Genomic DNA, 15,666 nt, shown 5'->3' on the forward strand with positions numbered 1-15,666 from the left:
ATTCATTGGACCATGTGTCACTTGTTTCCTTTGATCTGTCGCGCACCCGACCCTGGACTGTTGGACCAGAATATTCATCTGCACTCTTGTCTGGACCCTGAAGACATGGGACGCACGGAAGACGTGAGAACTTGAGATGTACATCTTTGTGTTGTATATTGTACACATGCAAAGCTAACCTCCGCAGCTACAGGCCAAAGGCGCCCACGAAGACATCATTTTTCAAGACCTTCTACCGCCTGGTCATGGCAGGGTGAACAGATTGAAGTCGTCACGGGGTCAGGAGCGGGTCACTCGGAAGCGTGCAGTTATGCACATGAGCGAATCAGATGTTCCGGATGTCTGCGTGCTCACTCACTCTGTCCACGCGTTGTATGTGGAATGTAGCAGCCAGTCGAATGGGAAAGCAGACAGAAAAAGTTTGGCTAATTGACACAACCACTCACCCCAAGCTTCATCATGGCCACTCAAGAACATCCATTTGACTCATTTACCAAGAATCGTTCTGCAGTTCTTCCAGTTCCTTCAATCCTTCCCTTAACATAAGTATTAGAAATTTGGGAACACGTTTCATTATCTTGCTTTGCCTCAAGCATTTCAATTTGTTGGTGACTTCATGATCTTGTTGGTGACACTGTGAAATACAAACAAAACAATCCTTGAATACATAATCCTCATTTCAGACATTTCGTTCTTGGCACTGAGGGTTAAAAGTGAGCAATTAAAGATCCCGAGAATCTTTCTTTATCTGTTTTTCTGTGGTCGGTCTACAAAACCTTCTGCAAGCACGGTGCAAGCTGAGGGCGATTGATAGCCACAATAAGAACAAAGTTCAAATGTTCCACACGTGCACTAAAACTTTTATACAGTCTCTCGAAACTTTTTGAAAACATCGAACGATGCACATAACAAATTCTTAGGAAAAAAATGAGATTTTCTGCGAAAAAAATCGTTTCTATAAACTTTTGCTTTCATAGCTTACTAGCAGGCTACAGCAATTTGTTGTAGTATCGATATACATTGTTCTCACGAAAATGGATGTATTCATGGCTGCACATGACAACAACAACCCTTGGCTGTCTACTGCAATTCACTTCTAGGTTGTGCAAGTCGGGTTGCAACCCACACCAACCCACACACTAAACACGACCCTCCTAAGATGCTCACTGTCGAGACTAATGTCAGTGACATGGCAGTGACAGTCCATCTCTAGTCCTCTCCTGTAGTCAATCCTTGAAAATACCTTCGCACTCGGTTCCATTGCATCCAATTATCAAAGTTATCTTCGAAATCCTCTCGTATGTCTCCAAGTATCAAAGTATCAAAGTTGTCTCCTTGCTCTTCTCATATTTGTGGCATTAAAGTTACAGCAGATTTTTTAGCTTCCTGATCTTAAGCAAATATCACACAAAAAATTAGCCCGTCATTTTGTCGGTTCCACCCCATTGATATGTCGTGAGATTTACCACCCGAGACATTTTGCCCGACATGCAGAGGCTTGTGGGAAGGGAGCCTGAGGAGAAGTGGGGTTTGTCAGTGTGGGTGAGTGAAATAAGGGGGGACTTGCGGAAGTGTTTGGGGGGTGAGCATGATGGAGCTGAACAGGAGGGTAATACCAGTGATCTTGCAGCCCTCCACTTTGTCTTAGGCAAACAACTGTCATGAAATCCCTGTATCTTGTCGCTGATTCTGTCAAGGCCTGCCTTCGCTACTCTTGTTTGGTAGTTGGGGGAGACGACGACTCCCGCTCCAAATCGAATTCTTTGAGGTCTGGATTTTTTTGTATTTTCTCAATTATCGTATCAGATTTGACAAGGCATGCTAATTGCCAAAGAAAAACTTATAGGAATGGTCACCAAGCTATGTGAATCGAGTAGGCTTGAGTGAATCAAGTAATAATGCTAAAAAAAAAATATCTGAAACTGAGATTCCCCTTAAATCTCTCTCTCTCTCATCTGTGGAACCGATCTCACTCTCTCTCTCTCTCTCTTCTCCCCCCTCATCCCTATCTCATTCCCTTAGGGAGAGTTTTGTAACTCATAAAAATATCTAGACGAGAAACATCCAGAGTTGTCTCAGAAGACAGACACCTGGAGCAAGCAGCCCTGCGTCACTAGCGTTTACCTGAGTATTCATCGTGAACTCAGTCCCTCTTCTTTGTGCAACAATTGACCACCCGATCGGCACCCACCCTCTTCGTTAGAGATTGCTTGTGATCATCATACTGTTTCCTCCCTCACTTCTCCTTTGATCTTACAGTTGACGAGAGGCGACCAGCCTCACAATCGACCTGACCGACTTCAGCGACCGTCCAACGTGTTCAACCAATCGACAGGGACAGACAACTCTACCAGCTTCCTCAACGACTCTCGTCCAAAATTCAGGTTAGAATTGTGTCCAAATCACAATGGTCAGAACTCAACAAAGCAAAACAGTTTGACAACAAGTGAGTTATGTAGAATCCACAGTGGCACAGCCAATTCCCTTGACCCAGTTTATTAACGGCTCAAAACGGGTCAAGGCCATGTTAAAGTTTCAACGATTTCAGTGTCGATACGGTTTTTTGCGGGGCATCACAAATCCAATAGCTCAACAAATAATAAGCTGGATTTTGAAATAATTTAAACATTATTAATGCTAAAAACAATCATGAATGCCTCTGGGCTGTGATGCAATTCACGTGCAGGTCATGAAATGGAATTGAGGGCTTCGCCGACAGTCCTGGAGGCCATGGTGGGGCTAGAAATTGCAAATAGTTCGCTTTGTGAATCGCTCCGTGTCCTTGCTGAGCGTGTCTCGAATGCGTCCTTGTGAGTGTGCCTTGAATGTGTGCAAAGGTCTGGTGTACTTCTGTCTAAACATTGGTTGGTGTCTGTGCAGACATGCTCTGGTGTACCCGTGCTGGACTAGAGTGCCGTTTGTTGTTTGTAAACATCGTCTGGTGTCCTGCTGTAGACACATCTGGCAAACCGTTATGGAGACTTCTTCAGCTACATTACTGTATAAATATGATCCTGGTTTTTGTTATAATCTTTTAATGAATTAATATGTCATGGCACTATCATGGAACTATCGCTAGCCCTCATTACTTGTGTTTAACATTTATACGGATAGATGTAATCATGCTGTGGAGTATTATTATGTAAATATAGCTAATGGTGAAAAGTGGTAGAAAAGTTCATATGTATAATCATGTTCTGGAGTATACATATAAATATTTTCTGAACTTTGTCTGCATTACAAAGTAAGCATATCTAAATTGTAACAGATCATATCTGCTCTTGATTTTCTGTTATTATTTTAGTTAAAATTAAATAATAGAAATTCCTTTCGACAACAAGTCAGTATAAACAAGTGTTTCTCCTTCAGGAGTGTTTGGTGTTGCCTAAACCTTCTCAACTCTAGTGTAAAGTGGCTTCTGTAACAACATATCATTGACCAATAACCCACATCAAGATTGCGAGCGTGGTTGAACTAAGTAAAACATGTTCCACAAAATGTGGGGACTACCATGGCCATTATATACATACAAACCTTAGTGAGTGACTTTACCTAACTCTTAACGGACGACCATGCCAAAACCTTTAAGGAGCGACCTTGCTAAAACTGTTATGTATGACTTATCGAATCTCTACTTCTAGACCACTGTCAAATCTTGATGTGTAAGTTTTCACAATTTTGACATACTTTACGGCTGTTATCTCAACCATCTTTAAAAGAATTGGAATGGATTATTAATGTTTTATGTTAGTAATAACTGATGATACTTTTTCAGCGATTGTGGCAACACATATATAAACATTTCATCGATACTCAACACTACTGTGCTTTTATTTCTTGTTTAATACTAGTGTAGATATCTAGTTGATACTGACAGTGTTTTCAATTATTTTATTGATGATCATATAAGCTTTGAAAGCAGCAATGAAGTTTATTTTTCTCATAATTTGTTTGTGACAGATATTTCTAAAATTTCTGAGAAAAATAAGCATCATTGCTGATATTCAGTCTTCACAGAACCAGTGACTTGTGACGAGGCTTTAATTGAGGACAAAGTTAGGAGTCGACTTAACACGAGGCAACATAATTACAAAGTTAACCCTCGAGGTAACGCTGTTAAAGAAGTAATCTGAAGGTTGTTAATACAGCTGGTACCAAGTACAATCATCACCAAATGACACTCGTGTTTATACACCTGACAAGAGACCCACCATTGAAAACAAATCCTTAGAACCACAAGATGATCGAGCGACGATTATAATCGTTTTCGACGTGTCACGTGAAGAAAAGTCGTGACGTATGCTAACTTTTAAGAATCAAAGAAAACCTCGGACTTTGTTTAACGGGTTTGTTTAAAGGGGGAAAATATGATGCTTAAATTTTTTATGTGTACCTGGTAAGGAAAGCTATCCAGTCTAGTTCAAAATAGTGGCTGAGACATTCTCTCACGACTGAATGCTTTGAAAAGACTGAAACTTAGTACTTACTTCCCACTTGCTGCTGAGTTTTTGGATGGTTGTTGTTAATTCATACTTTGTCTCGCTCCGGACACACAGCAAGCCTCCCCACGCACTCGCCTCAGCCTCTACCTTCTGCACGCGCTGCCGCATCCTTGCATGCGCGCGCACACACCGGCGTACAACGACCGCTCGTGCGAAAGGTTAGCAGTCGCCAGAGCCCAGAGCCTTGTTAAAGTCTCCATCGGCCTAAACTCTACACCGATTGAGAACTAGAAGAAGAACTGGTACGAAAGAAGAGTGGTTGGGGGAGGGAGGATTCGATTATCCACGCGAGACTTTTGCGAGAGTTCGCACTTCGATGATGAGACGGTAGATACGACGGATCGGGTGGATCTCCCAAGTGAATCTTTCACTGTCGCTCATACTTTGTACCCAGCTAGCGAAGGGGTGGTTCTTAGCGCGGACTTAACATTGCCTGACTAGTTCTAAAGGCTACAAACGTTCTACATGAGTGGCGCCGATAATTCGCTGTCTGCAGAATCGATGTGCATGTGCATGCGCGCGCGCCTGTGCGTGCGTCGTTGGTCGTCGTCGCTAACATTGATTACATGTGTGCGTGAATGTGATGAAAGTTGCTTGTCTGCCATTTTGGCAGCTTCATGTGGGTGCATGGGTCAATGCTGCGACGCGCGTCTTTCATTTTACTCCGCAAATCTTGGCTGCAACAGGTTGTCTACCGGTCATTTCCACCAGGAGGCCATGAGATGCACGGTAAGCTGTGTGTGACACCTTCTCCCCTATAAACCCCGTTAAATGTCCACCAGAGCGCGGACGCGGTTTCTCGTGTCTGGAGTGAACTCGGTACAGTGTGAAAGGGTTTGTGTACGTGTGTACGTGTGTATGTGTGAATGTGTGTGTGTGAGGGAGAAAGAGGAAGAGTGACACACTCTCCAGCACCGTTGCCACTGTCATGATCTCCGACACTTCCTGTCTTGGTCCTACGTCACACGAACGTTCGTCTGCTTGACATCTCGGGAAGATATCGCGGTTACTCGGCGGAAGGAAAGTAATTGTTTATTTTACTGGATTTTTTTCGATTTTTATAAACATCGCTGACCGTTAACAGTGCTAGTAAGTAGTAATAAAGTGAGAAACGAATTATTTGTTTCTTTGCATTGCTCTCGTGCACTGCAATCGTAACTAAATATATATTTTTTTAAACGTTTTCGCCTTATGACAGCCTTGAGTATACCTTTAATGCTAAACGCTTCATCTCGATCTTCGCATGCAAGAGTCTTCGTCCCCGCCTCTGCATGGATGCTTGCTGGCTATGCTAAAGGGATTATCAGCCTTTTAACATCTATCAACCTCTTAGCATGAGGAGTCTTGAAGAAAAATATAGTGACAGTCGTTTTTAAAGCACTCTGGTCAATAAGCACGCACGGGTTCTTTGTCAAAGCCTGTTGTGCACTTCTATCGTCTGCACCAGCTTGTGTGCTTGTCTCGGACAAAACTCATTAGGACAATACATCAAACAGCCTTGAAAACACTGATAACCCAAAGCTGAAACATTTACCGAAAACAAAACTGAACAAAATGTCATCACCCTCTTTACGATTTAACTTCCTGTTTTGTCTCTACAACTTACTTAGTTTTTATTGAGACATTTCTCAAAACGATGCTACTTAAAATTCATCGGCAAACACTTGGTCGTTTAGTCTTTCTGAATTAAAAAAATCCGATAAACTTTCTTTCTCTTTATCATGTTTTACCCTCTGTTCATAGATGTTTAGAAGTTCCTCCCACTCTACTGAAAGAAAACAGTGGGAATCAGCTTGACTCAGTAATTAAATAAAATTACTTCAGCGATTTATGACACTTTTATTGAACTGTTAAACAAGTCTAACAGCTCCTTTGTCGCTTGTCTCTTCGTCTCCTCTCTCTCTCTCTCACGCACACACTCTGAGCTTATCCCCTCCCCCTTGTATTCCCCTGGCCTTACTTCGAGAAACAATTTCTCAGTCCATCCTTGAGTGTGATAGATGGCTGCCAAGTGGTCAACGACTATGCTCAATCATCAACTAAACTTTCATCTTGTCTTTACTGTCGGTGTTTTTCAAACTGAGCGATGGCCGTTCTTTCGGTAGCAGATGTCCTTTTTTATTTTTTTATTATTGATATCCTCATAATTTTACAATTATTAATAGTGTTATTTTTATCGTTATTGTTGGTAACTGTGAATTGTAATGTAGTCAATGGTAATGATGAACATAGTGAATGCGGTCCCTTGTAAACATTGAAAGCATAACATGGAGCAAGTCTCTGTAGTTCGCTGCAATTTCCTTGTCTGCGGACACACACTCAAACTCATTAACACATAAAAATATCATAGATTCTCTCTCTCTCACGCGCGCCCGCTTCGCACATTCACACGTCCATAGATTCTCTTCCTCCCTCGCTCACTTTCTCTTTCTCTCTCTCTCTCGCCATCTTGCAGGACCTCCAATCAAGCGATCACACCCCTGCCGTAACACACATCATCCACTCCACACCCAGATCATTGTCGCGAAGAGGGCAAAGGGCACGTCTGCTTGCCATGGATACTGCGCTCTTTGTCTTCATATCGAGGGCAGACGCTTTGACGAGGAACTGCCGGTTGGTGCACACAGAGCACCACAAGCACCGGTCAGAGCAACCACTCTCTTCCCTACCATCATGTGTCTATGATTTCGATTTCATGATGATGATGATGATGTCTATCGCATATCATTCAGAAGAATGCATCATTGCGCGTCGTCGTCGTCATCATCATCCGCTTTGCTCTGATTGGCTGGAAAGACAACATGACGAACTTACCACCAGTTCCTGACATCTCTCTCAATTCTCTGTCGTTCTAAGGATCTGTTGAATGGATGTCTGATCATCTCTTCTCTAGTTAATGTATTATCCACTGTCTGTGAAACCTTCCTGTCCTGCTTTCTGAAGGACCGACGATCTGGAGATGTTTCCCATGTTTCCTATTCTAATTTGCGCGGCCGTCGTTGTGGCAAAGAGAGCTTTGCGGGGTCCATTTATTTGTTTAATTCCGTTTCGTGCTTCATCTTTGGTGGTTTGATTCTGCAAAAGCCTGAGTCTGAAAGAGAGAAAGGGTGTTAGCTAGAGCTTTATCTGACCATGTCAAGACATCGTGTGGTCAGATGGACCAAGGAGAAGTGTTGCGGGAACAGAATCGTAAGAGTTCCAGCATGATCTCTGTCTGACGAATAGGCCTGACCACAGACTTGTACAGGTGGATGGCTGACTGTCTGACGAGACCAACAGTTGCATGCTTAGAATCAACACTGAGTTACATCTTCATTGTAAAAACAGTTTAAACTCTGTGTAAACATATAGTTGCATACTCAGTGTAAACACAGTTACATCCTCTGTGTAAACATACAGTTGTATCCTCAGTGTAAACAACGCCTACTGTCCCATGGGCTTTTGGCCTCGAAACTTCTTCAACATCACTAACTATCCAAGAACTTGGTCTGACTTTGAGGATGGGGAGTATGGGTGTGAGGGGGTAGGGGTATGAATGCGCTCGTGTGTGTGTGTGTGAGAGAGAGAGAGAGAGAGAGAAAGAGAGACATAGAGAGAGGCATAAAAAGACAAGGAGAGAACGAGCAAATGAACGATTTTGTTGCTTAGGACATCGGCAATATTCCATCGATGGTGGTTTAATACATTTTCTACAGGTATGCACAGGTTAGGATCCAAATTCAATACTACAGTTATTTAGTTCTGTTCGTATCTAAGACATTTCCTTCTGTCAGCAGCAAGTTAGCCAAGCTGTTCCAGGACAGTTTCTGGTTCTTTAGTTCTCCGTCTACTGACCTTCGCCATGTTTTTCGTGCAGTTATTTACAAAACATAAAAACTTTTTTCCTGGAAGAGAAATTCATGTATCACTTATTTTTGTTTAATTTCCCAAGTTTTCAATATTGTCTAGTGGTTGGGTTGGCAGGATTAGCTCACGAGCAACAGACAAAATTACAATTTCCTTCTTCCTAGTTTACTTCTTTTCTTTCTTTTTTTTTCCCTTCTTTCTCTTTTTCCTTCTCTCTTTTTCTTATCTCGTTTTCCTCTTTTTCTTTTTTTCTTTCTCCGTCTTTATCCTTCTCTGTATCTTTCTTTCTCTTTCTTTATGATCCCTTCGTTCATTCTTTCTCTTGATTTTTTCTTTTTATTTTTCATTCGTTCTTTCTTTCTCTTTGTATTGCCTTCCGTCATTTTCCTTATCTTTATTTCTTACTTTTTCCATTTTTTAATTATTTCCTTCTTATTTTTTTCTCCTTTCTTAATTTCTTTCCTTTTTTTTTTTTTTTGTTGTTTTAGTGGTGACAGTTGTAGTGAAGAAGTAGAAGAAAACTAACACCAATAAGCAAGGATATTTTAAATTAAAAGCCAAATGGATTTCCAAACAAGCATTGAAAATGGGGAAAAAAACAATTGTACAAAAATGAATTATACACAAATCATTCTAAACGACCATGTTTCCCGACAGCCGGTAGATAAGCATGCATTTTTTATTCTATTTTTTTCAAGATCACATTATTTTTTGCTGTCTGATGAAAATAACCAGTATAAAGACAGAGTTATGTAACTACATGTTTATTTCTCTGATGAGATGGCACTTCATCGTGATGGTCAACGTGAACCTGAAGTAAGTAGGAGCAGGAGGAAAATATGGGGGGGGGAATAATTAAAGAGCCCACATATATTCATCTACTGACGCACATGCATTCAACTACTTATATGACTCAAACAAACACACACACACACATGTACATTAATGTGCCATTGCTATGTGAGTGTTTTTGTGTGTCAGACTTCACCAAACGTTTACTATCAATAATTACAACATCAACGCCAGTGAGTTGAGACTGCGGCATTAAAGGAATGTGATGAGATAGGGCTGCTGGTTCAGTGTGACGAGACATTGATCACACAGCTTTATCGACAAACGTATGAAATGTGTTTCATGCGTGGATGCCGGAAGTGCACGCGGGCAGGAGCTGCGGCCCCTCTTCTGCGCACTCTCTGACTTCCGGAGTATCTCTACATCCTCCGCTCACAAAGAGACGGTCCAGTTATGGATCACTGGGTCCTGATGGCGGACCGGTCTGCTGTCGATACCTGAGAGGCGTAGAAAGGCAGAGGAGCTGCTGATGGTGACTGGGAGGCAGGGTGGGATGATCCTGTCAGCTGACACCTATCCCCGTCCGTGTGCGCATGCCTTTTATTTCAGCTCTTCCGGTCTGGCCTCCCCTAAGTCTTGGCTTTATGTTCCGAGAGACACACTGAATTTGGGAAATAATATTGGGGTGGAGTTTATTTTTGGTTGTTTGTTTCTTTGCTTGCTTGCTCGGTCTCTCTCGTTTATTTAAAAGTTTGGTTGATTACTGGTCTGTTTGTTTTGTATTTGTTTGTTTGTTTGTTTGTTTGTTTGTTTGTTTGTTCGTTTGTTTGTTTGTTTGTGGGGTCAGCAAGCTTATTCACTTGATGCGTCGTGTCTGTCTGTTTGAGTGAGGGAGGGAAATGTTTACCAACCAGTGAGTTGTTTCCCATCATTTCTTGATATTAGAAAGCATGTCATCACAACAGACATTTCTCTTATATGGAACAACCCTGACGTCATAAGAATCCAACTTATAACATTTATCTCTACAGTATTGCTTGTTAGCACAAGAAGACAGGACAGAAAGCCCTTGCCCAAATTTTCTTGTCGGTAGTACAGCCACTTTTGGACAGGGCCATTTTGGGGGGTCTAGAAAGCCTTTAGAAGGACAGGTTCATTTTCTTACTTTGATTCTCGAATACAGTCTTCTCCTTGCCTTTCGAGCCCACCAAGCAGTCGATTAAACGTGTCAGCAGCCGTACACAAACACAGGTGATATAATAATTTAAAGGTAAACACAAGGCAGAGAAAGTATAGCTGACAGCAGCGACCGCATCGACGTCGGACATGCACAGCAACAAAAGAAGCAGACGACAAGTGCTCACCGACAGCAGGCCGTCAATGAGTCAGTGCTTCTCTCGTCCACATCAGCGACTGTCAGGAAAGCGCAAACAAGGGGAACAATAACATTTCCATAGCTACCAGACCCCCGAGTTGGACGTTAACAATCATTTTTTTCTTCTTTTCGCGGAGAAAACGATCTGAATGCTCTACTCCTTCAGTTTTTGTAAAGCTTGAAAAGAGCACAGGCCACACTGTATTCTAGCCATAAAGACAGGTGTTGATAAGTGTTTATAAGGCGTCGTGGGCAATCCTATTATTTTGTTTGTATTTGTGAATAACTGTAAAGCCGTTTAACTACTTGTTAAATGTGAAACTTGTGGATGTCTTGCTTTCTCAACCAAAGATTTTATGTACGTGCACTGTTGTCCAGCTGGTGGACTTGCAACAGAAGAAATAGCATTATCTACTAGTGGGATCCTTGTGTCTGATTTATTATATTTAATGACATTTGACTGCTTGTAACACATGAGGTTTGTGAAGATCTTGGCTCTTAAATCCAAAATATTGTGCAGGCTTGCTGTCACATGTCAAAACTTTCTCAAAGACGGTTGGAAAAGAGTTCACGTTGGTACAGTTTTATACTGACAAGGGGTAACTTCTGCAAGGTTGGCTTTTACAGACACTGCATCCCAAAGTGACAGAGTGATAATGTAACACATCGTGTGCTATCAATGAACTGTTGTGGAGTGTATAGGGCAGTGTATAGAGCAGTGTATAAGGTAGTGTATATATGGTAGTGTGTGGTGCATATTGCAGTGTATAGGGTAGTAATGTGAAAATAATGAAAAGCCACCCACTACAGGTTTAATATAATAAAGTTAACTATGACAAAAATCATAGAAATCCAACTATGAAAAAGTAGTATTAACTGTAACGTTATTCAAACCGTACAAATCCGTTACCAAAGATGCAAGCAATGCTGTAGTCTGCCATGCCAGCCCTCGGGATCGCACTGTATGCTGCCTGACAAAAGTCGGGAGTGCCGAAGCGGTGGATCGCAAGAAATCGTCGCGAGTGAAAAACACTCTTCTGCGGCTTTCTAGCGCAAACAGGGGCAGCCTGACTAATTACAAAGACTGGACCGCGACCTTAGTGTGGCACCCATCAGCGGCCACTCCAGGCCATGCCTTTTTGTGTTTTCCCTTTTCTGGGAGACAAACTGTGAGGTTAAGACCCTCGCTGCCTGCGCTGGCACCGAATGAAAAGATTATTTGCTTTCAAAGCAGCTACTCTTTCTGCGTCAAATTGGAGGGGTACGGGGTCTCGACGTGCTGCACTCCTGACGCGCCTGCGCAGTCGCAGACTTGATTGCAATCGCGGACACGGTGCCGAAATCACTACCAACGCCAGGAGGAGGTGATGCTGGGGAAGTTGGATGGGTGAGGAGGAAAGGGGGAGGAGGTTGCAGGGAAATTGCAACCTCCGTACTCGGGGGTGGAACTCAAGGGTACTGTTTAAACAGCACACACTGTATCTAGATTGCGTCTCCCCCAACACTGGTCTGAAGCCTTAAAGTATCTCCAGACATCAAAACAGTTTGACTCCCTCTAAGACGTAAATGATCCTACTGACGAAGACTGTCAGCCACATTTTGAACTAATTTGGCTCAAACACTTTATTCTGGCTCCTAATTACGATTTATGCAAGTGGCTTGGTATGTGCTATGCTGTGCTAGTGTGCTCGCGCGTGCGTTTTTGCTTACGTGTGCTTACATATATATGTGTGTGTGTGTGCGCATGAATGAGAGTTTGATGTGATGTACGTGCGTGGACCAGTGGGCCTGGGCGAGCCGGTATCTCTATGACAGTCTCAGAATCGTTTCGTCGTCTCCGTGTTGCACCAGTCAGGACGGCGCATCTGATCCTGCGCAGAGAGCTGGAGATCTCTAATGGCCACTAAAAAAACAGACAAGCCAAGCAAGCACTCTGCATATTATTTGCACGATATCTCTTGCGGGAGCAATAACACGATGTTAGTGGATGTCAAAACTTCAGTGCCCCGAGAGGTCTCCGTGTGGCGTTCTTGAAGTTATTCACACAACACTTTTTCGACTTCTCCTTTCCCTACTCCTTCAAGCCGTAGTTCCTGTTCCTTTCTGCTGATGTCTTTGGTCACCTTTATTTAAAGGTTTGTTAGAGTCAAAAATGAAAGATTATGACAAGTTATCAAAACATAATCCTGTTGTTGCAAAGTTGTTGTCGGTGTTTAGATTGTTTTCAAGAGTACAGAGGGATTTAATTACAATTCTAATTATCAAAAAAGCCTAAATTTGTGAACTCATGGTTAACGGGGTGTGGACCTTTTCCCAAATTTCAATTGAGAAATGGGATGTTCAAAGGCAAACATCTCTCAGAAATTCTTTTCACTTGGAATTCTTGAATCATTATCATAAGAAAATAAACTTTCTTGTCTGAAAAAGTGTTGCGCTTGGGTTAACCTGTAAAGTGATAAGAAAATGTGCATCTTGTTTGATGATCCTCAGTTTCTTCTAAACTCTCTTTGCCTGCAGCCGTATACACAGTCTAGTCGCTAAGAACTCAGTGAGGATCTTAACAGACTGTCTCTTCTACTCTGATTTGTCACCCTACCAGGTAGGACTACGACAACAGCTACAACAGATCGATTGAGGGAGACGTGGACACACAGCCCTAGAGGTTCTATATACAGAAGGTTCAACCGTAGGTTCTGCTATTTGTTTGCGAGTGAGATAAGTTGTGTCCCTAGTACGGAGTAGATTGTGACACGTGGACCCATAACTCCTACTTTCTCAGCCTGAATTAGTAACATATTGGCGTTCAAACCGCCAGAATGAGCATCTCGTCAGACGCGGAGCGCAAGTTAAGGGAGACCAGCTAACCTGCATATGCTAATTCCCTCCCCTCCCCCATCCAGGCTGACCCCTGCGAGACTTGACCCACGTGCATCAGCTGCTGGACGTCGAGCTATCGATTGTCGGCTGCAAAGTTGCGTGCGGCCGCCCAGCCACAGCTGGCGGGACCATTAGGGAGACAGTGCGACGAGGGAGGTTGCTGCTGTGACAGCAACATAGCTCTCCCGGAAGGCAAGCAGCTTGCTAAAACAACAACAGCAACAGCAGCACTCTCGCTAGGGCTGGTTCCCTTCTTAAGGAACAGTCCTTTGCACTTTGCATGTCTTCCTGCAACACCAAAAAGCCTAAAATGTCTTAACCTGGCGGGATGGTATGGATCAGAGAGAGGACAGCATTCTCGCTTTGAAAATCTTTCATTTATACAGGAATTTAAAGAATATCTTTTAATTATTTTTATTACCTCACCTCTCCCTTATTTGACAGCCATTCCCTTTTTTTTTTTCTTTCAGTCCTCCTTAGCTCTCACTAAAGGTAATCACTACAAGCTGGACAGATCCCACAGCATCACGATGCAAATTAGAAACTAAATCAGGCTGATGGCTACAAATAAACTTTGTTCTTACGAGAGCAAACCATATTGTTCAGTTAAGTTTTATATCCCATATCGCTAATTTACTTCCCTCGTTTTGTGCTCTGCCATGAGACTTTCCAGTGATGTTTTCCCTTTAGGAGTGAAGCTGGTAGAATGTCAAACGTTGTACCTCGACAGACCAAACACTCGATAAATCCGTCATTTATGTCTCATAACTAATTACACCTCGATGGCATTTATGAAAAAGAAGTTAAGGTTTCATGTTTAAAAGATGGCGCGAAATAACAGTCTTTTTACAATCGTTTATGCATGGTTATCAATTTAATTATCAATTAAAGGATTTTTTAATTGCAATTCGTCCACGAAGAGCACAGAGATGTAGAGGACCCAGAAAACATTTCTTCTCACTTTCAATCGATTGTTACCGAGCGTTTATTAGATCTCGCAGTGCTCGGCGGACGTGCAGTGAATGCATTTCACGGCTCATCCAAAACTGATTTTAGCTTTTCGTGTGGAAGGACCTCATCGTCGGCACACCGACACCACGTCACAACCTACATTAATGAGGCAGTCGCTAGGTATAGGAAAATGATGGCCTACAGGGAGATAAATGTTGCTGCCAAAGAGTTCGTGAGACACTTGCTGTCCACAATGACACCACTTGGGGTGGGGCTGGGGGATTTGGTTGGGGGACAGTAAGGGCATCGAACTTGTCTGCCGTAATAAGGTTGTGCCGATGAGGAGGGAGGGAAAGGGGAGGCGACTCGGCACTTTTCTCAACCCAAATTATAGCCCTTACTGAGGGTCGAGTGCTCGACACGCAAAGGCATCCGAGCACGCACATGGGCGCGTATGAACGAGCTGCCCACGCCAAGAACAATCGACTTTCTGGGGGGCCGGTCCTCTGTCGGACCGTGTCTAGCCTTCTAAAGCATGTTCGTCAGTATGTCCATATCATTAACATGGAGACAGACACTTCGGACAACCCCGGTTGTGCGTGTGGGACAACGGTGCGGGCTGCACCGTACTTGGCATCCTGTCTAGGACGAAAAATGAGTGAAGAAAAAGAAAGGGATGAAGACAGTGAGAGGATGACAACACTGAGTATAGTGAGTATAGGAGGACTGAAGGAAGAGTGAGACGTCTGCGTGTGGGGCTAGGACAGTGGGTGACGAGTGAGAAAAGAGTCTACGTGAGGTGCGAGGGGTGAGTGTGGTGAGGAAAGAGAGAGGATGGCGTGTGTAATGTGAGGACAGTGAAGAGCGAGCGTGAAAATAAAGGGAAGACGAAAAGAAAGAAAAAAAAAGAGTAGAACAACTTCGCCAGAAGGACAAAAGCGACAACAAGAAAAACATGAATGAGATCATCAATAGCTTGCACGTACATTAACGTCACGTGTTGCCGTGCAATGACTAGTTCTGACATTTCTACAACCAGCTATCAATGAACTCTCTTCAGCATGCATTCTTCTTCCCTTTCACACCATAAGTAGGTATAGCTGGTACACTCACTTATGTTTAACTTTTCGTGTGGTATTGTAAGCTCGTATAAAGCGGTGACAGAATTAATATTCATCTTGGATTAAATTTTAATTCATTATGACCTTTTCATTTAAAACAATGAGCTTTTCCCGTTATAATGTCTGATATTTTATTCAAGTTTTCAAAACAAGAGCCACAATCATAATCCAACATTATGTGGCTGGACGGAATGAAATCGTA

General features: G+C 42.8%; 1 protein-coding gene across 1 annotated transcript in view; it reads right to left on the reverse strand.

Annotated features, from left to right (window-relative positions):
* LOC112554529 (neuronal acetylcholine receptor subunit alpha-10-like) overlaps positions 1-4,938 on the reverse strand; it is a 42,402-nt gene extending 37,464 nt beyond the window's left edge. The window contains exon 1 of the mRNA XM_025222327.1: positions 4,488-4,938. The gene's annotated coding sequence lies outside the window, so the exon portion shown is untranslated. The remainder of the gene's footprint in view (positions 1-4,487) is intronic.
* Between the last annotated feature and the right edge of the window lie 10,728 nt (positions 4,939-15,666).

Source organism: Pomacea canaliculata, linkage group LG13 (genome assembly GCF_003073045.1).
Source record: "Pomacea canaliculata isolate SZHN2017 linkage group LG13, ASM307304v1, whole genome shotgun sequence".
In the NCBI taxonomy this organism is placed as follows: Eukaryota; Metazoa; Mollusca; class Gastropoda; order Architaenioglossa; family Ampullariidae; genus Pomacea; species Pomacea canaliculata.